A 21,749-nucleotide genomic window follows, 5' to 3' on the forward strand; every position below is an offset into this window, starting at 1 on the left:
TAAGTCCAGTCCGGTACATCTTGCCTCTGTAGAGCCAGTTTGAGCAAGGAGAGATTGATTGCTTCTTTTTTTGGTGGGGGCCCAAACCAACCAGTCATTTCAGCCACAGTCGTGTGGCAGACCCTGTTTATATAACATAAGGGTGGTTGGGAGGGCCCAATCACAATTCCATCTTGCACCTCTTTTTTTATTTATTTATCTTTGCATCATGTGATGTTTGGGGAAAATTGTTATAAGTGACATCCTGTCTGCCACTGCACTGCCACTCCTAAATGGGCCAGGTGTTTGTGCCGGCCACTTGGGTCGCTTAGCTTAGTCATCCAGTGACCTCGGTGAAAATTTTAGGACTACAAATAATATTGTGAGGTGTTCAGAATAGACTGGAAATGAGTGGAAATTATGGTCATTGAGGTTAATAACACTATACAGTAGGATCAAAAATACCCCCAAATTCTACGATTTAAGCTGTTTTTGAGAGGTTTTTGAAAAAAAGCACCAGGATCCAAAACAAGTCCGAATCCAAAAGCAAACACAATAGGACACGAGGATGTGCACGGAGACTGGAGGGGGGCGAGGTTCAGGGGGAATTTTAAGAAAAATTACTTCACAGAAAGTGCAGTGGACAAGTGGAATAGCCTCCCATCAGAGGTGATAGAGCCTAAAACAGTAGAGCTACAGTATTTAAACATGCATGGAAGAGACATACATAAGGATATCCTTACAAAGAAATAAGGATCAAATAAGGTTTGATGTAAAAAAAAGGTTAAAAAAAAGAGGCAGATTAGATGGCCAAAGTGGTTCTTACAGTATTTGTCATCAAATTCTATGTTTCTGTATGCAGACCCTCCAACATGACCCGCCGCACTGCTCTGTTTCTAGACTTCCCTCTTAATTTATGATTTCCATCACCTGTGTTGAACTAGTTATATGATAAGAAAGCTGTTTCTTCACAGGTGATGGCAATAATAAATTAAGAGGGAAGTCCAGAACCAGAGCATTTTGTACCTAGTGGGGCGGGTCATGTTGGAGGGTATGTGTATTTCCTGGAATGAACCTTTTTTTTTTTCACATTAATGTTTTTTTTCACAGGCCCTACACTGGAACAGGCCATGGAGGAGGAGGAGGATGATGATGATGATGATGATGCTGCTGCATTTAGTGGTAAGAATTATTACTGACATTGATCTGATGCCATCAGAGTAGCACTTTTCATCAGATTTTTCTGGCAAATGCGTAGAAATCGGATGAAAATTGTTTTTGTTTGAACTGGTGATATTGCCCATACAGTAGCAACCGATCACATCCCACATTAACATTTACAGTATCTAGTTACACTTACAGACGATAATACAGTACAGTAGGTAATATTTGATTGGTTGCTACTGTATGGACAACATCCTGTTCTAAAAAAAACACCCATCTTACTCAATTTCTCTCTCTCTCTCTCTCTCTCTCTCTCTCTCTCTCACCCCTTGTCACTGTCTCTCCATTCATCTCTCTAGATACTGTCAGTGATGAATTTCCCATTAGGCACGAGAGGCACGTACTGTACCTAGTGGCGGCATCTGTTTGGGGGCCTCAGTTGGATGCTTACAGTATGCTAATACTGTCATCCCAAAAATTACCACTACAGTAACTGCTAAATATTTTAAGTGTACTGTACAATATGCACATACAGTACTGTACAGTATACATAATTCAAAAGAAAAAAGAGTTGCTACCTTATTCTAGTCATAATCACCGGCATACGGGTCACTCACAAATTTTCTGATGGTCTCGGTGGGGTCCCTTGGAATCACCATGCCTGTCACAAGCATACCTTTTTTTACCCACCTGACACTGGGCCTGGACACTAGTGTACTATTACTATACTTTTTACTGTATACTGTATCTTATAATATTCTTCTCTTTTACCCACAGACGACGAGCCAGAATACATTTTTGGTAAATATACTGTACAGTAGCAATAGTTGGTACTGTAATTACAGTATTTTTTTTCTCCAACATTATTTTAAGTCAAACTGATATGACTAACTGTATTTTATCTTTTTACAGTCCGTCGCCAACCAGTGGAGGAGACACCTGGTAATAAAATATAAATACATAATGCACTGTACTGTATTCTAACTTACTGTAACATGTATAACACTGAGCTGATAATCTTCACACCCTCTGACATAACCTTACAGTACATACTGTACTTTCTCTCTTTTTTCACCCTCTTCACTCCACAAATGCATGCTGCCTTTCCTGACTACTGATATAATAGTGTGCAGAGCGTAGCGAGGCACCGTGCCCACCGCATGGCGAGCGAAGCAAGCATAACGAGAATAAGAGACACTATTGCATGATATGTTGTGAATAAAGTTGCAGTACTGTGTGGCGTCATTTCAGATTGGGGAATTACTGTGTGTCCATGCCCCTTCCCAGCAAGAACATGCACCGTTTTGGGATGCACACCGAATGTGCACACTGTTGCTATTTTAAACATACAGTACTGTAGGTTGGAGGAGCACCAAAATGAGGACTGCTATGGTTGAGGGGTGATGGTGCTGGGAAAGGGGTACAGGATCAGAGGCGGAAATAGCGTCTGTGCAAGGGGGCAGCATCCAAAAACTTGACTAGGGAATCATAATATTTATGGCTGGCTCTGAGTACAGTCCACTATTATTGATAGTACTCCCTACAACACCACCTACAGTACTGTAACCCTCTTTTTTCTGAAGCGGTCATGAAATGTCATGACTGCTAATACATACAGTAAATGTCTACAGTATTTGTACTGTGGTGTTTTATTCCTTTGACAATTTGTTTATGACCTATTGAAGCTAAACTCTTGTACAGTACTTTATATTTTGAATACCAGCAATACAGTATAATACTGTACCTACAGTATACAGTAATAATTGTATAGTATTTGAATGTGACTAAATGTTTTTTTTTCTCCAATATAGTGCCAATGATTTATGGGGGCCCCAGACAGGGGCAAGATAGGTGGGCTGGCCCAGAAGCGGGCAGGCAGCAGCCCACTTATACAAGAGGTAAACTAAAGCAATGTTTAAATTACCTCGACAGCATACAGTAGTGTTTGATTTACTGTACTGACAATACAGTACTGTACATTGTAAATAACAAGATTGTCTAATATAGAGTAAAGTACTGTATTGCCATTACTACACTGTAAAGTATTCAGTATTTGTTTTGTAATACTGTCCTTTTTTTCCCACAGAACAGTTGCAGCGTGCCGTTCTGCTCCTGCGGGTGGTGGTCCACCTCTTAGTGGACCACTTTTTTAATTTGTTGTTAAGATCATTTTAAATTTTTTTTTTTTTTTTTAATAAATGTTTGTTATTGTACTCCATTGTATAGTATCTTTTTCTACTGTATAAGATAGGCATACTGTACACCATACAATTATCTGGCAGATAATCTGCAAGATCTGGCTGTTTGTAATGAAATTCTCTCGTAATTTAGCTGTGGTGTACCTCCTGAGTGTGCTGGCGTGCTTTCTGTCCAGTTTGGGGTGATTTGGAGCAAGTTTGGTCGGCCATCTGGCCGACATGTGCTGTCGACTGTTTGGCAAACATGTGTTTTCCCTCCAGCATGTGTGTGTCAGGCATTTTGTGTGTGTCAGGCATTTTGTGTGTGTCAGGCATTTTATGTGTGTCAGGCATTGCTGTGTGGTTCCACAAATGTTAGTGTGTCAAAGTGCTGACCACTGACACCACTATTTCACTTTGGACCGCATGCCTTTTGTGGAACCACACAGCCCAGCATGACTTATTGCTGGGCTGTGTGGTTCCACAAATGTTAGCGTGTCAAAGTGCTGACCACTGACACCACTATTTCACTTTGGACCGCATGCCTTTTGTGGAACCACACAGCCCAGCATGACTTATTGCTGGGCTGTGTGGTTCCACAAATGTTAGCGTGTCAAAGTGCTGACCACTGACACCACTATTTCACTTTGGACCGCATGCCTTTTGTGGAACCACACAGCCCAGCATGACTTATTGCTGGGCTGTGTGGTTCCACAAATTTTCTTGGAAAACAAATGAACATGAGTGTCTTTACTTTAATACTTTTTTTTTTTTTTCCCCACAGATATCTATATACACAAGAAAAGAATGTAACGAAGAACAAACTACTTTTTTGTTTTAATTAACTTTCAAACTTTATTTAAAAAAAAACACCTTTTTTTTCTTCAATAAACTTTTAAAAATAGAAGTTTCCTGTGGTTTTTATTAAAATATGAAATGCAAGATGCCTAACCAAGTTGTTTTACATACAGTATACCACTCTTAATTGAATTCTCATCATACAGTAGTACTAATTTATACAGTACAGGAAGTTGGGAATACAAACATTGGAAACCACGTCATGTTTATTTTAAGAAACACTTTATTTACGGACAAAATCATTTGGAACATGTAACATCACACATACTGTACTGTATTGTAATAAAGCCAACATCACACATACTGTACGGTACTTTAATCAAAAGGTAACAGCACAAATACAGTAACAATATCAACTTTAACATTTTTATAATTTATTTTTTTGTGGTGGTGGTGCGGGGTAATGGTTTTTGTACTTTATTTTTAGGTTTTGCTTTTTTGAATTATTTTTCGTTTTTGTCTTTTGCTTTTTAACACTGTCGCATACGGACACCAGAATAGAGGACTGACAACAGCAGCCCCTGGATGGAAACGCAGCCCAAGGCCCCAGATGGACACAGCACAATGGACTCGGCTGCTACTGGATAGATACAGCAGCGCCCAAAAAATCAACAGGAATAAAAGGGGCAACTTGTAACAGGCCCTTACATTACCAGGAATGTGGTGAGCCAAGTTCATGCACTCCCCTTTGAGTAACCAAGCTGCTCCAAGTGGATTCAGCACAGTGCATGCAGCCCCAGAAAATGTACAGGTCATACAGGTACATTGACACAATTTTTTAGCTTCAGCTGTGTGAAGCTGATGTGCTGAAGCTAGGAGGTAGGTAATGATCTGGTTTCATCATAGTCGAGCTTCCAAGTCATTTTCCTCTTCGTTCTCAGCACAGAGTTTATGGTATCCCTTATCTTCCTCTTTTCTGGATCACCAATCCTCACGCGGCGTTCACACCTAGCCATGATGTCATGTACCAGATTTTTGGGCAGCGGAAGTTTGCCCTTGGAACCATCAAAGTTCACACGATTGGCCCACGTCAAGTATTTGTCGTACCGTACATGGTGCTGGAACAGAGAATATGCATATTTCTGAATATGTCCATTTGAAGCTCTGTACAGATGGTCGTCCAGGGAAGTTGAGATGACAGCCAGGGCAATATTGTTCAGAGAGCCTCCGAATGTATTGCGAAGTGGCCTGTGAGCAGGTGTGCTGGTCATCATTGGTGTTCCTGGCAACAGCACACTTGAATCCAGGCCTCTGCGGTCGTCCAGCCCTCTGCGGTCGTCCAGGCCTCCTCTGCGGTCCTCCAGGCCTCCTCTGCGGTCCTCCAGGCCTCCTCTGCGGTCCTCCAGGTCTCTTCTGCGGTCCTCCAGGTCTCTTCTGCGGTCCTCCAGGTCTCTTCTGCGGTCCTCCAGGCCTCCTCTGCGGTCGTCCAAGTCGCTGACTTCGTCCAGTCCGCTGCTGTGGTCCAGGCCTCCTCTGCGGTCCTCCAGGCCTCCTCTGCGGTCCTCCAGGCCTCCTCTGCGGTCCTCCAGGCCTCCTCTGCGGTCCTCCAGGTCTCTTCTGCGGTCCTCCAGGCCTCCTCTGCGGTCCTCCAGGCCTCCTCTGCGGTCCTCCAGGCCTCCTCTGCGGTCCTCCAGGCCTCCTCTGCGGTCCTCCAGGTCTCTTCTGCGGTCCTCCAGGCCTCCTCTGCGGTCCTCCAGGCCTCCTCTGCGGTCCTCCAGGTTTCCTCTGCGGTCCTCCAGGCCTCTGTGGTCGTCCAGGCCTCCTCTGCGGTCGCCCAAGTCGCTGACTTCGTCCAGTCCGCTGCTGTGGTCCAGGCCTCTGCGGTCCTCCAGGTCTCTTCTGCGGTCCTCCAGGCCTCCTCTGCGGTCGTCCAAGTCGCTGACTTCGTCCAGTCCGCTGCTGCGGTCCCCCAGGCCTCCTCTACGGTCGTCCAGGCCTCCTCTGCGGTCGTCCAGGCCTCCTCTGCGGTCGTCCAGGCCTCCTCTGCAGTCGTCCAGGCCTCCTCTGCGGTCGCCCAAGTCGCTGACTTCGCCCAGTCCGCTGCTGTGGTCCAGGCCTCTGCGGTCCTCCAGGCCTCCTCTGCGGTCGTCCAAGTCGCTGACTTCGTCCAGTCCGCTGCTGCGGTCCCCCAGGCCTCCTCTACGGTCCCCCAGGCCTCCTCTGCGGTCGTCCAGGCCTCCTCTGCGGTCCTCCAGGCCTCCTCTGCGGTCCTCCAGGCCTCCTCTGCGGTCCTCCAGGCCTCCTCTGCGGTCGTCCAAGTCGCTGACTTCGTCCAGTCCGCTGCTGCGGTCCCCCAGGCCTCCTCTACGGTCGTCCAGGCCTCCTCTGCGGTCGTCCAGGCCTCCTCTGCGGTCGTCCAGGCCTCCTCTGCGGTCGTCCAGGCCTCCTCTGCGGTCCTCCAGGTCTCTTCTGCGGTCCTCCAGGCCTCCTCTGCGGTCGTCCAAGTCGCTGACTTCGTCCAGTCCGCTGCTGCGGTCCCCCAGGCCTCCTCTGCAGTCGTCCAGGCCTCCTCTGCGGTCGTCCAGGCCTCCTCTGCGGTCGTCCAGGCCTCCTCTGCGGTCCTCCAGGTCTCTTCTGCGGTCCTCCAGGCCTCCTCTGCGGTCGTCCAAGTCGCTGACTTCGTCCAGTCCGCTGCTGCGGTCCCCCAGGCCTCCTCTACGGTCGTCCAGGCCTCCTCTGCGGTCGTCCAGGCCTCCTCTGCGGTCGTCCAGGCCTCCTCTGCGGTCGTCCAGGCCTCCTCTGCGGTCCTCCAGGCCTCCTCTGTGGTCGTCCATGCCGCTGACTTCGTCCAGTCCGCTGCGGTCCTCCAGGCCTCCTCTGCGGTCCTCCAGGCCTCCTCTGCGGTCCTCCAGGCCTCCTCTGCGGTCCTCCAGGCCTCGGTCGTCCAGGCCGCTGACTTGAACCGCTTGGTGGTGTGTTGCAATGATGGTGCGGCAAACTCCAACTTGCCATTCTTCCCTCGTTTGTTCAATGACTTTCTTCATGGCTTCTACCATCTGTTCCTTTATGCCTTCTTTAAGGCCAGCCACATCGGTCTGCAGCTGATTGACCTGTCCACCAACTTCTGACTCCATATTGGTCACCTTACTGAGTAGCTCCTTTAGTAAAACAGGACAGGTACACTGGCAGTCCTGCACTTTGGTGTTCACATCTGTGAAATGCAACCTTCTTCGTGGTGAATGTGTCATGTCTTCTTGTCCAGGGGTGGCTACATGGTCCAAAAAAGAAGCTTCCTGATGCAGCGTGTTTGTCACGTCCTCTAGCACCGGTATTTCCAGATTCATTGGCTGAACACTGTGATCTGCAGGAGATGGAACAATTACATCATTTGCCACACCACATATCATCTCCAACGTATTATTCTTTGCCTTGGCATTTTTTCGTGGTTTCACCACATTTTCTTTCTGAGCCGCCTTGGCAGTTTTCTTCTTCTTTTGTGGGACTAATGCAGCAAGTTTCTGTGCCACTGATGGGTGGGTTTTGGCACTCCCGTAAAATCTGGTAGTCTGCATTCTTTGTCTTTTGTCTAAAAATATAAAAACCACAATAAGAAAACATGTAAAGCACAGCATGCTAAAAATAGCAAACAACTGTACATTTTCAAATAAAGTGCACAACAGTAAAGTGCAAATACTGTACAGTATTTGCCTTTTTTCCCTGTGCCTCCCAACAAGAACCTCTGCAGGAGGGACAGAATGCTCTGTTACGGACTTCAGTTTAAATATACAGTATGATTACCATCACCTGTGCGAACAACTATACTGTACAGTAGTTACTGTATTTGATAAGATAGGTGTTTCACCACAAGTGATAGCAATCATTCAGTACTACTGCACATACCTGTAGTACACCGGGATAAGCAAGGTCTATGTACATTACGTTATACCGAGCTGGATCGCTTAGCAACCTGACAAAATGGCCACCGACCGTGAACTCCCAGCACGTGGCAGCGCTTGGATATGGAGTGAGATACAGTATGGTACAGTCCAGGGGCAATGCTGAAGGAGCGTCAGAATCCCCTAGCTCAATTACTAGAGCCATCTTAACAGCAGTGTGGGCCCCTGGACACAGCAATGCACTGGGGCCCCTACCCACTCACCAGCGGAAGGGGTGGGGGGAGCTATCAGCGGCAGCTTTGATGCTCCGCGGGGGATAGGGGGGGTTCTATCTTTCGCTCAGTATGTACAGTAGGACCTGGAGAAATAATTTCTGCTAATTATTCCTTTACTGCACAGATGGGGCAGGAAGGAGAACACTAAACTGTAGAAGGGGGCATTGTGCTGAATGAAGGGGCCCTGGTACATGACTTCCAGGGTGGTAGGGGGTGTTTAATACACAGGGGAGGAGTGGATAATGGAGTGGGCTTAATATTAGTGTTATGGACTGCAATTAGTTTCCTGTATGAAACAGATACAGTACAGTAAATAACCCTCCTTGGAAGTGCATGGGCCCTGTGAGACTTACAGTAGTGTACAGCATAAGGGTCGACTGACATGATGTACAAGCATTACATACAGTACATGTCAGTACTGTATGTAAATTCTTCAATTATTGCCTAACAACAATGCTGCTTACTGTATATTAAATACTGTAGGCCTAGAAATGTGCATCTCAATATAGTAGTTAAAAACACAGGGGCCTATGTGGATAAGCGAGTTCTATGCACACTAAAAATGGCCACCGACCGTGAACCCCCAGCACGTGGCAGCGCTCGTATATGTAGTGAGATACAGTATGGCATACATTTCACAGTTCAGGGGGCAATGCTGAAGGAGCGTCACAATCCCCTAGCTCAATTACATTGGGATAAGCGAGGTCTATGCACATTACGGTATACCGAGCTGGATCGCTTAGCAACCTGACAACATGGCCGCCGACCGTGAACTCCCAGCACGTGGCAGCGCTCGGATATGTAGTGAGATACAATATGGCATACATTTCACAGTTCAGGGGGCAATGCTGAAGGAGCGTCACAATCCCCTAGCTCAATTACATTGGGATAAGCGAGGTCTATGCACATTACGGTATACCGAGCTGGATCGCTTAGCAACCTGACAACATGGCCGCCGACCGTGAACTCCCAGCACGTGGCAGCGCTCGGATATGTAGTGAGATACAATATGGCATACATTTCACAGTTCAGGGGGCAATGCTGAAGGAGCGTCACAATCCCCTAGCTCAATTACATTGGGATAAGCGAGGTCTATGCACATTACGGTATACCGAGCTGGATCGCTTAGCAACCTGACAAAATGGCCGCCGACCGTGAACTCCCAGCACGTGGCAGCGCTCGGATATGTAGTGAGATACAATATGGCATACATTTCACAGTTCAGGGGGCAATGCTGAAGGAGCGTCACAATCCCCTAGCTCAATTACATTGGGATAAGCGAGGTCTATGCACATTACGGTATACCGAGCTGGATCGCTTAGCAACCTGACAACATGGCCGCCGACCGTGAACTCCCAGCACGTGGCAGCGCTCGGATATGTAGTGAGATACAATATGGCATACATTTCACAGTTCAGGGGGCAATGCTGAAGGAGCGTCACAATCCCCTAGCTCAATTACATTGGGATAAGCGAGGTCTATGCACATTACGGTATACCGAGCTGGATCGCTTAGCAACCTGACAAAATGGCCGCCGACCGTGAACTCCCAGCACGTGGCAGCGCTCGGATATGTAGTGAGATACAATATGGCATACATTTCACAGTTCAGGGGGCAATGCTGAAGGAGCGTCACAATCCCCTAGCTCAATTACATTGGGATAAGCGAGGTCTATGCACATTACGGTATACCGAGCTGGATCGCTTAGCAACCTGACAACATGGCCGCCGACCGTGAACTCCCAGCACGTGGCAGCGCTCGGATATGTAGTGAGATACAATATGGCATACATTTCACAGTTCAGGGGGCAATGCTGAAGGAGCGTCACAATCCCCTAGCTCAATTACATTGGGATAAGCGAGGTCTATGCACATTACGGTATACCGAGCTGGATCGCTTAGCAACCTGACAACATGGCCGCCGACCGTGAACTCCCAGCACGTGGCAGCGCTCGGATATGTAGTGAGATACAATATGGCATACATTTCACAGTTCAGGGGGCAATGCTGAAGGAGCGTCACAATCCCCTAGCTCAATTACATTGGGATAAGCGAGGTCTATGCACATTACGGTATACCGAGCTGGATCGCTTAGCAACCTGACAAAATGGCCGCCGACCGTGAACTCCCAGCACGTGGCAGCGCTCGGATATGTAGTGAGATACAATATGGCATACATTTCACAGTTCAGGGGGCAATGCTGAAGGAGCGTCACAATCCCCTAGCTCAATTACATTGGGATAAGCGAGGTCTATGCACATTACGGTATACCGAGCTGGATCGCTTAGCAACCTGACAAAATGGCCGCCGACCGTGAACTCCCAGCACGTGGCAGCGCTCGGATATGGAGTGAGAGATGGTATACATTTTAAAATACACCGGGATAAGTTGTACAGGCCATGGAGCAATGCACAGGGACATTCATCATTTACGTACAGTATATAAATAATTGTAAACCGTAAATGAAAGAATTACCGGTCAAATACTGTATGACGAAACTGTGTCAATGAGCTGGAACAGTATGGCCTGTGAAGAAGTTTTCGAAGGCAGAAACGGAGAGCAAATTATCAGGAGATTTCTGAAAGGTCGGAGAAGATCCACACAGCAAGTCTGCCTACGAGGAAACAGATTTGCAAAGTGGGTAGCGGGCGGTGACTGAGACGCTCTTTTATTCACATTCAAAAGTACAGTATGCTCTGTGATTGGTGTAAGGATGAATGCGCCTATATTGGCACCAATCACAGCGGTAAGAATTCCTTTTGTGTGAATGTGAATAAAAGAGCGTCTCAGTCACCGCCCCGCTACCCACTTTGCAAAGCTGTTTCCTCGTAAGCAGACTTGCTGTGTGGATCTTCTCCGACCTTTCAGAAATCTCCTGATAATTTGCTCTCCGTTTCTGCCTTCGAAAACTTCTTCACAGGCCATACTGTTCCAGCTCATTGACACAGTTTCGTCATACAGTATTTGACCGGTAATTCTTTCATTTACGGTTTACAATTATTTATATACTGTACGTAAATGATGAATGTCCCTGTGCATTGCTCCATGGCCTATACAACTTATCCCGGTGTATTTTAAAATGTATACCATCTCTCACTCCATATCCGAGCGCTGCCACGTGCTGGGAGTTCACGGTCGGCGGCCATTTTGTCAGGTTGCTAAGCGATCCAGCTCGGTATACCGTAATGTGCATAGACCTCGCTTATCCCAATGTAATTGAGCTAGGGGATTGTGACGCTCCTTCAGCATTGCCCCCTGAACTGTGAAATGTACAGTATGCCATATTGTATCTCACTACATATCCGAGCGCTGCCACGTGCTGGGAGTTCACGGTCGGCGGCCATGTTGTCAGGTTGCTAAGCGATCCAGCTCGGTATACCGTAATGTGCATAGACCTCGCTTATCCCAATGTAATTGAGCTAGGGGATTGTGACGCTCCTTCAGCATTGCCCCCTGAACTGTGAAATGTATGCCATATTGTATCTCACTACATATCCGAGCGCTGCCACGTGCTGGGAGTTCACGGTCGGCGGCCATGTTGTCAGGTTGCTAAGCGATCCAGCTCGGTATACCGTAATGTGCATAGACCTCGCTTATCCCAATGTAATTGAGCTAGGGGATTGTGACGCTCCTTCAGCATTGCCCCCTGAACTGTGAAATGTATGCCATATTGTATCTCACTACATATCCGAGCGCTGCCACGTGCTGGGAGTTCACGGTCGGTGGCCATGTTGTCAGGTTGCTAAGCGATCCAGCTCGGTATACCGTAATGTGCATAGACCTCGCTTATCCCAATGTAATTGAGCTAGGGGATTGTGACGCTCCTTCAGCATTGCCCCCTGAACTGTGAAATGTATGCCATATTGTATCTCACTACATATCCGAGCGCTGCCACGTGCTGGGAGTTCACGGTCGGCGGCCATTTTGTCAGGTTGCTAAGCGATCCAGCTCGGTATACCGTAATGTGCATAGACCTCGCTTATCCCAATGTAATTGAGCTAGGGGATTGTGACGCTCCTTCAGCATTGCCCCCTGAACTGTGAAATGTATGCCATACTGTATCTCACTACATATACGAGCGCTGCCACGTGCTGGGGGTTCACGGTCGGTGGCCATTTTTAGTGTGCATAGAACTCGCTTATCCACATAGGCCCCTGTGTTTTTAACTACTATATTGAGATGCACATTTCTAGGCCTACAGTATTTAATATACAGTAAGCAGCATTGTTGTTAGGCAATAATTGAAGAATTTACATACAGTACTGACATGTACTGTATGTAATGCTTGTACATCATGTCAGTCGACCCTTATGCTGTACACTACTGTAAGTCTCACAGGGCCCATGCACTTCCAAGGAGGGTTATTTACTGTACTGTATCTGTTTCATACAGGAAACTAATTGCAGTCCATAACACTGAAGTTGTATTTTCAGTACTGTACAGTATACAATACTTAAATTTGAACATCAGGTACTGGATAGTAAACATGTACAGTATTAACTTCTATCATAAAACTCTTATGCATTTTCAGATGTGTAAATTTTAGACTACAGTATTCACAAATGTTTTCTCTCCATACAGGAATTATAGTTGGACAACATGCCAGTAACTATCAACAAAACGATGAGCAAGATAATCGCCAACATGAAAAAAGAAAATAAAACCATCAAAGAGATCCATGCATGGCTCAAGGAAAGTGGCATTATAGTCACTTTAGAAACGGTGCGCTATCATGCATTCGAGAGAACAACGCCCAGATTTGTATTTCCTACAAAATGCACATGGTACGTACTGTACACTACTGTAATGTTTAAATGACTTGCTTTATACCATAAACAATTTTTTTGAAATAAAATAAAAACTTCATCAATTGTAACTGTGATTGTGCTGTTCATGAATTCATTTTTTTCATACTGTATTGTACTGTAGGAGAGTGCAACAAATTGTGGAGGAACTAACTCGTGAGGATGATGAGCGTACTGCTCTGCAAATAAAACGAATTCTCCATTCCAAGTATGACCTGGACATATCGGCCACCAGCATCAGAAGGATGCGACGGAAAATGGGATGGACCTTTGGCGCAACAAGGTAAAATACTGAAAGCAGTATAAACCATACAGTAAATGCACTGTTAATAATCCCTTGATACGTGATATAATAATGCCATAAATCATTATACAGAGTGTGTACTTTATACTATATACAGTATGTGTGTGTGTATATACTGTATATATTCTATCCCAAAAGAGATACCTACTGTATAGGCACTCAGAGACAGCAATGAAGCATTGCCGGCTTATTGTGATGATTACATACTGTATACTGTGTGTGTGTGTTTGTGTGTATGTACAGTATGTATATATATATTACTCTGTATGTAACTTAATGTACTGTATGTACAGTTTAATGTATACAGTAGGTATATAATACAGTATACTGCACATACAGTCTACTGTATATACAGTAATCTGTAAATCTGTAATTTCATAACTGTATCTGATTTCATTATTTTTGGCTCTTCACAGGATATCTCCAATGATAAGAGATGTGAATAAAGAAAAGAGAGTGGAACAGGCACGGCAATGGATTGAGAGTGGTGAAACATTTGATGATGTCATTTTCACAGATGAATCGTCTGTTGCCCTTGAGCGGTTCTCCAGAATGTCATTCAGGAAACGTAACCATATCTCTTTAAAACCACGCCCAAAGCATCCATTGAAAGTCCATGTATGGGGAGGCATATCACGATTAGGAGCTGGTCCCCTATTATTTTTCGAAGGTACAGTACTATACTTTATTCTGTGCCTGTGTTCTGTAAAAATACATGTTGTACTGTAGAGTACGTGTAACTGCACAATAAAAGGAGTTGCTTATTAATGAACAACATTTTTTGATTTCTGTAGGAATCATGGATAAGAAATATTTCCAAGAAACAATAGTAGAGAAATGTATGGTGCCATTTGTGAATAAATATTACCCAACTCACCATAGGATATTCCAAGACAATGATCCTAAACACTCCGCCTCAGCCAAATTTATGGAAGAGAAAGGTATGAATTGGGAACGCACACCACCAGAGTGAGTATTCTTTCAACAGTGTACAAGTAAAATTTTGGATAGCACTCTAGTACTGTAAAAAAAAATTTTGTTTAATAAACAGTACAATATTGTATGTTTAATTTTCTCTATTTACTGTAATGTAATTAATTTTTTCTATACGCTTTTTTTTTATTTTTATATAGATCACCAGACATGAACCCAATCGAATTAGTGTGGGCTCAATTGAAGAGGTACGTTAGGAGTGTTGCAAAGCCAACAACAAAACAGCAACTGGTGGATGGGATAAAGAAATTTTGGCTAGAAGTACTCACACCTGAACATTGTAATAATTATATAAATCACCTGTATAAAGTATTACCTGTTGTAGTTGAAAGAAATGGTCAAGCCACAAATATGTAGTTCTGTATTTTCTGTTTAAAATTTTAAATTGGTGCATTATTAAAAAAAATGATAAAATTGCCTTTGTCTGATTATTGCATAAACTAATGTAGAATATTATACAGTAGTAATGTTATTGATGTGTACTGTATGAACAGTTATTTTCAGTTTTATAAGTCCTGAATAAGAGTACTGTACATTTTGATCAGTGCAGTACATGGAATCGGATGTTGTAATACTTTATTTTTACATTAATATTGATGTTTTTCCAATAAATATTCAATTTTACAGTATGGTACGGTACAGTACATGAGGGTACCTGTACAGTATGATACGTCATTATGGGGGAGAAATACTGTATCCACTAAATGTACAGTAAAATGTTTTTTTCTTATTACAAACACACAAATGCATCTCAGATGGAAATATGCTATACACAGCAGACAGCTTATGGTGACAGAACTTCCCTACTGTATCCCCACCTATAGTCGTGGTATATTTTAGATTGCCTAATGAGACACTCCTGCAGCATTGCCAATGATTCATGTAAAACCTGTGTGCAAACAGTATCTGTATTGAATGCAAAGTACAGTAAGAGTACAGTATACAGTATTATCAGAGCCAAACCTGACCAACATGATGCCCTAGGCTAGATTTTGGCTGATGCCCTCTTGCACAGATGCTACGTAGTTCCGCCTCTAACCCTGCACCCCTTTCCCAGCACCATCACCCATTTTGGCGCTCCTACCCCCTATAATCTAAATAAGAACAATGTGCACATTTAGTGCCAGCCCAAAACAGTGTACAGTATGTTCTTGCTGGGAAGGGGCATGGTAACACAATAATACCCGAAGATGAAATGACACAACACAGTACTGCAACTTTATTCACATTATATCATGCAGTGGTGTCTCTTATTCTCATGACATCATATCATAGTACCACATTACTCCTAACAGTAATGCCCCTTATTCACATTACACCCCACCACATTCATCTTTATTTACATTAGACCACAGGTTCTCAAACTCAGTCCTCAGGACCCCACACAGTGCAGGTTTTGCAGGTCTCACAGAATCACAAGTGAAAAAATTAGCTCCACCTACTGTATGGACCTTCTAAAATGTGTCAGTTAGTAATGAATACATCTGTGCACTTGCTGGTTTACCTGCAAAACATGCACTGTGTGGGGTCCTGAGGACCAAGTTTGAGAACCACTGCATTAGACCATGCAGTAGTGCCCTTTCCTTATGTTACACCAGAAAATATTGTAGTACACCTTATACACATACAGTACAGTAATGCCACACATTAGTAATGCATTTCATATTTAAATTTTCTGATTTAATTTCATAGAGCCGCAGTCACTCACAGAATATAGGCATGTACTGTAGCATCTCATTTTATTCTGCAGAAGCTGATTATTCCCGTTTGGCTAGTTTGCCGCCTCTGTACAGTATATCACAATAGAAAAAAGTTATAGTGTCAGTGAAAAAAGCACCTCATGACAGATACTGTACACAAGCTCATGTCTAAATACTGTATACTGTAAGCAGTGACATTAAGGGGTACAGTACTGTATATGCAATTGCAGTCGAATTCCGGAAGGAATACGGAAAAAATGGACACGGGATCCCCCATCTTTTTAGAACCAGCACCGGGCTCTGCGCCTGGTCCTGGTGCAAAAAATAAGGGGGACAAAAAAAGCGTAGGGGTTCCCCATATTTTTTGAATCAGCACTGGGCTCCACTAGCTGGACAGATAATGCACAGCCGGGGGAGACTTTTATACCGGTCCCTGCGGCCATGGAATTAAATACCCAACTAGTCACACCTGGCCGGAGTACCCTGGAGGAGTGGGGGCCACTTAAATCAAGGGGACCCCCCTCCAGCCACTCGATTATCTCTATCACCCCTGTGTATTGTAGCTAGGGGATTGTGACGCTCCTTCAGCATTGCCCCGTAGCCTGCAAAATCTGTGCTGTTATTTGCTCCATAGCTGAGTGCCTCCTAGGAGCTACTGTAGGAGTCACAGGCGGTAGCCATTTCAATTGAGTCTGCCCTGCTATAGAATTGTACAGGTATGTGTACATTACCGTACGGTGCATAGAACCTTTACAGTAGAAACTCTCCTGCAGCTTTGGCCTGCTTTACTGTATGTACTGTAAAACTTGTGTTTTGTCAGTTTGCTATGCGACCGAGCCCGGTGTAACGTACAGTACTGTAATGTGCATAGACCTCGCTTACAGTATCTCTGTGTATTTTGGCTAGGGGATTGTGACGCTCCTTCAGCATCGCCCCGTAGCCTGCACAGCTTATGCCATTTCTCATTCCATACCCAACTGCTGCATGCCACGAGGTGGGGGTTCAGGAGGTGGGGGTTCATGGGTAGTGGTCGTTTTGACAGTGTGCTATGCGATTGAGTCCGGTGTACCGTAATACTGTATGCAATCCTACAGTGGCTTATCCCTCCCCTGTGTATTTTGGCTAGGGGATTGTGACGCTCCTTCAGCATTGCCCCATAACCTGCACAAGGGTTCAGGGGCGGCGGCCATTTTGCCAGTGTGCTACAGTATGTCATCGAGTCCGGTGTACCATAATATGCATACTGTGTATTTTAGCTAGGGGATTGTGACGCTCCTTCAGCATTGCCCCATAGTCTGTACAATCTGGACTATTACTTGCTCCGTAGCCTAGGGCCTCTGTGGGGCAAGGAGTCATAGGTGGTAGCCATTTCTATTCAGTCTGCCCAGCTACAGAATTGTATGTGTACTGTGTACGGAGCATAGTACCTTAACCTGCATAGAACCTGCACATTATGGTACACCGGACTCGATCGCATAGAACCGCTCATGCAGCTACTGTATTCCCTGGTTTACAGTATGTGAATAAAAAAAATAATAAAGTGTCTGAAAAAAACTACAGTAACATGCATTCGTACTTAAGGAATCGAACCCTGGACTCTGAGTATAGGAAGCGAAACACTTCACCACTTCGCCGCAGACAAATGTATAAATCCGTTGGTTTTGATTATGCTGTAATGGCTACGGGATTAGGACGATAACATACTGTAGAAAATTCCTAATCTTGAGAGGCAATAGTGAACTTGTAACACACATCCATTTGCGACAGTGTACACTACTGGTTTTACAGTACTGTGTTTTGTCTGCGGGACTTGGACGCTCACATACAGTATTCATAAAGTATTGTAGATGGATCATATACTGTATGCTGTACTACTGTATTTGCGTCGGTGTCGTACTGTATATACAGTACTGTATTAAATAATGCAGCGTAATGAGTACAGTATTTGCTGTATGCAGCGTAATGAGACGCCTTAGTAAAGTAGTCCTTATTATGTATGTCAGTATTGTATTTTACGGGAGACCACACGCATGCGCAGTGGTGATTGTAAAAAGCGACATCTGGTGGCTGATCGCAGGTATTACACGTAAAGGTAACGCCAAACGTCAAATGTCTGTCTCCGTGCGATTAGATAGCCTCTCTGTGGCTAGGCGCGCCTCGCTACGCCACAGTACGCTGCGTATGGTCGAACGGGACAACCGCCGCGGCCACTCAAGATAAAGGTGGCTACATCTGTATGTCAAATATTTGGAAATAAGAAAAGATGCAATAAGAATGCAGAGATCCATTACTTGTGCTCTGGTCTTTAGAAATTCTCCATTTTTTTTTTACTTCAGTGTGCACTAATGAGAGGGGAGCACATATCTTCTTCTTCTTCTTCTAGTAACACCTAGTGCCCTCTATGTTTGAGCAGCAATATAATAACTGATTAATTTGCCCTTGCATATCTTAGTTATGCCATATTGCTTGATTTGAGACAAAAGTCACTGAGCCATGTAGAGAAAAATCTTCATCAGCCAAAAGATGACACTCCCACTGGCTTCTGATATGTATTTGAAGAGATTTTGTGATATATGTGTCTATGATTTTTTTAAGTATTCATGCACTCCACCGATGAGCTCATTCCATTCTTGTCCATCAAGAAAAGCAAATGGCCCATACAGGGATCAAACCCATGACCTTGGCATTATTAGCACCACGCTCTAACCAACTGAGCTAACCAGCCACAGATATTGCTGCAAGCAAACACAAAACTGGCAAATGTACCTCAAAGCACAGATCATATTTTGTTTTTATAGCATTTCATTTTTCAAAAAAAAGCTTAAGCCATAGAGTCACTTGAAGCATGGGTATCATAAAAATGCTCCAGTTTCTTTCCACATTACAAAATAAAAAAATAAATATTAGATAGGATAATAACACCGATTAAGGCATCTAGTAATAGTATAAAAATAGACAATTTAGACAAGGAGTATATGCAAATCTAAGCAAAATCAATCTAAAAAATCTAATACACAATTTTTAATTGTAAATTTACAGATTGTTGAAAAAGATAATCCCAGGATGTAATCCATTATGTATTAAATTTAGTATGTTTTACCAAGTTGTGTATGAATAACTTTTAACACAAAAAAATATATATTGGGGAAGTAGCTTAATGTGCCCATTGGAAATAAAGAATGCTAGCCCATTTTGGAATGCAAAGCTTAAGAAAATACAAACTTCAATCCATAGGAAAGCACTTTTTATTCAGTCTACACTCTGTAATCATACTATAGCTTAATTTACAAATTGTGATGTCATTATCAGACTTAACTCACAAGAGACTTTCATCCTTGGTCTATAAAAAAGGCAGTCCTCTGTTATAAAGCTTGAAACAATTGTAAGTGGCTGATATGCAAATATGGAAATACAGAAAAACTGTCAATTCAATGCTAGGATAACATAAGGGGTGATGCTCCAACTGAAATTGGTCCTAGGCATTTTGGTTTCTAGTATCTATCTTCTCCTTTAAAAAATAGGTTACTTTTTATATATTATCATTGGGTTTGGACAAATATTCTACATAATACCTATTGCATCCCTGAGCTTATTAGAAACTTGAAATAATATATATAAAGTATTGAATTTCTTTTCTTTGCATTTAAAAGATGAGCGCACTTCAGTAGATGCCATTGCTCAGGTGAGGGTTCCATGGTGTAATTGTTAGCACCCTGGACTTTGAATCTAGTCATCTGAGTTCATATCTCGTGGGAGCTAACATTGTTTATTTTCCTTTTGTTCAAAGCTCCATTTTCATTCAATGAATGAGTATTGCAAATCTTCATTTAAAATTCATATAAATTCCATCATCTTCAGTGGTGTCCTTTGTTTAAACTCATTTTTAAACTTATCAAATCAGAAGTATGTCAAATATTTGGAAATAAGAAAATATGCAATAAGAATGCAGAGATTCATTACTTGTGCTCTGGTCTTTAGAAATTCTCCATTTTTTTTACTTCAGTGTGCACTAATGAGAGGGGAGCACATATCTTCTTCTTCTTCTTCTTCTTCTTCTTCTAGTAACACCTAGTGCCCTCTATGTTTGAGCAGCAATATAATAACTGATTAATTTGCCCTTGCATATCTTAGTTATGCCATATTGCTTGATTTGAGACAAAAGTCACTGAGCCATGTAGAGAAAAATCTTCATCAGCCAAAGGATGACACTCCCACTGGCTTCTGATATGTATTTGAAGAGATTTTGTGATATATGTGTCTATGATGTTTTCAAGTATTCATGCACTCCACCGATGAGCTTATTCCATTCTTGTCCATCAAGAAAAGCAAATGGCCCATACGGGGATCGAACCCGTGACCTTGGCGTTATTAGCACCACGCTCAAACCAACTGAGCTAACCGGCCACAGATATTACTGCAAGCAAACACAAAACTGGCAAATGTACCTCAAAGCACAGATCATATTTTGTTTTTATAGCATTTCATTTTTCAAAAAAAAGCTTAAGCCATAGAGTCACTTGAAGCATGGGTATCATAAAAATGCTCCAGTTTCTTTCCACATTACAAAATAAAAATAAATATTAGATAGGATAATAACAAAGATTAAGGCGTCTAGTAATAGTATAAAAATAGATAATTTTGACTAGGAGTATATGCAAATCTAAGCAAAATCAATCTTAAAAATCTAAGACACAATTTTTAATTGTAAATTTACAGATTGTTGAAAAAGATAATCCCAGGATGTAATCCATTATGTATTAAATTTAGTATGTTTTACCAAGTTGTGTATGAATAACTTTTAACACAAAAAAAATATATATTAAGGAAGTAGCTTAATGTGCCCATTGGAAATAAAGAATGCTAGCCCATTTTGGAATGCAAAGCTTAAGAAAATACAAACTTCAATCCATAGGAAAGCACTTTTTATTCAGTCTACACTCTGTAATCATACTATAGCTTAATTTACAAATTATGATGTCATTATCAGACTTAACTCACAAGAGACTTTCATCCTTGGTCTATAAAAAAGGCAGTCCTCTGTTATAAAGCTTGAAACAATTGTAAGTGGCTGATATGCAAATATGGAAATACAGAAAAACTGTCAATTCAATGCTAGGATAACATAAGGGGTGATGCTCCAAATGAAATTGGTCCTAGGCATTTAGGTTTCTAGTATCTATCTTCTCCTTTAAAAAATAGGTTACTTTTTATATATTATCATTGGGTTTGGACAAATATTCTACATAATACCTATTGCATCCCTGAGCTTATTAGAATCTTGAAATAATATATATAAAGTATTGAATTTCTTTTCTTTGCATTTAAAAGATGAGCGCACTTCAGTAGATGCCATTGCTCAGGTGAGGGTTCCATGGTGTAATTGTTAGCACCCTGGACTTTGAATCTAGTAATCTGAGTTCATATCTCGTGGGAGCTAACATTGTTTATTTTCCTTTTGTTCAAAGCTCCATTTTCATTCAATGTATGAGTATTGCAAATCTTCATTTAAAATTCATATAAATTCCATCATCTTCAGTGGTGTCCTTTGTTTAAACTCATTTTTAAACTTATCAAATCAGAAGTATGTCAAATATTTGGAAATAAGAAAAGATGCAATAAGAATGCAGAGATCCATTACTTGTGCTCTGGTCTTTGGAAA

General features: G+C 43.1%; 2 non-coding genes across 2 annotated transcripts; both read right to left on the bottom strand.

The window, feature by feature from the left end:
* Window positions 1-18,741: 18,741 nt before the first annotated feature.
* Window positions 18,742-18,815, bottom strand: TRNAI-AAU (transfer RNA isoleucine (anticodon AAU)). The gene has a single exon. It is a non-coding gene; the product is annotated as a tRNA-Ile (tRNA).
* A 1,605-nt stretch (window positions 18,816-20,420) lies between these two features.
* Window positions 20,421-20,494, bottom strand: TRNAI-AAU (transfer RNA isoleucine (anticodon AAU)). The gene has a single exon. It is a non-coding gene; the product is annotated as a tRNA-Ile (tRNA).
* Between the last annotated feature and the right edge of the window lie 1,255 nt (window positions 20,495-21,749).

Source organism: Pseudophryne corroboree, chromosome 11 (assembly GCF_028390025.1).
Source record: "Pseudophryne corroboree isolate aPseCor3 chromosome 11, aPseCor3.hap2, whole genome shotgun sequence".
Classification (NCBI taxonomy): domain Eukaryota; kingdom Metazoa; phylum Chordata; class Amphibia; order Anura; family Myobatrachidae; genus Pseudophryne; species Pseudophryne corroboree.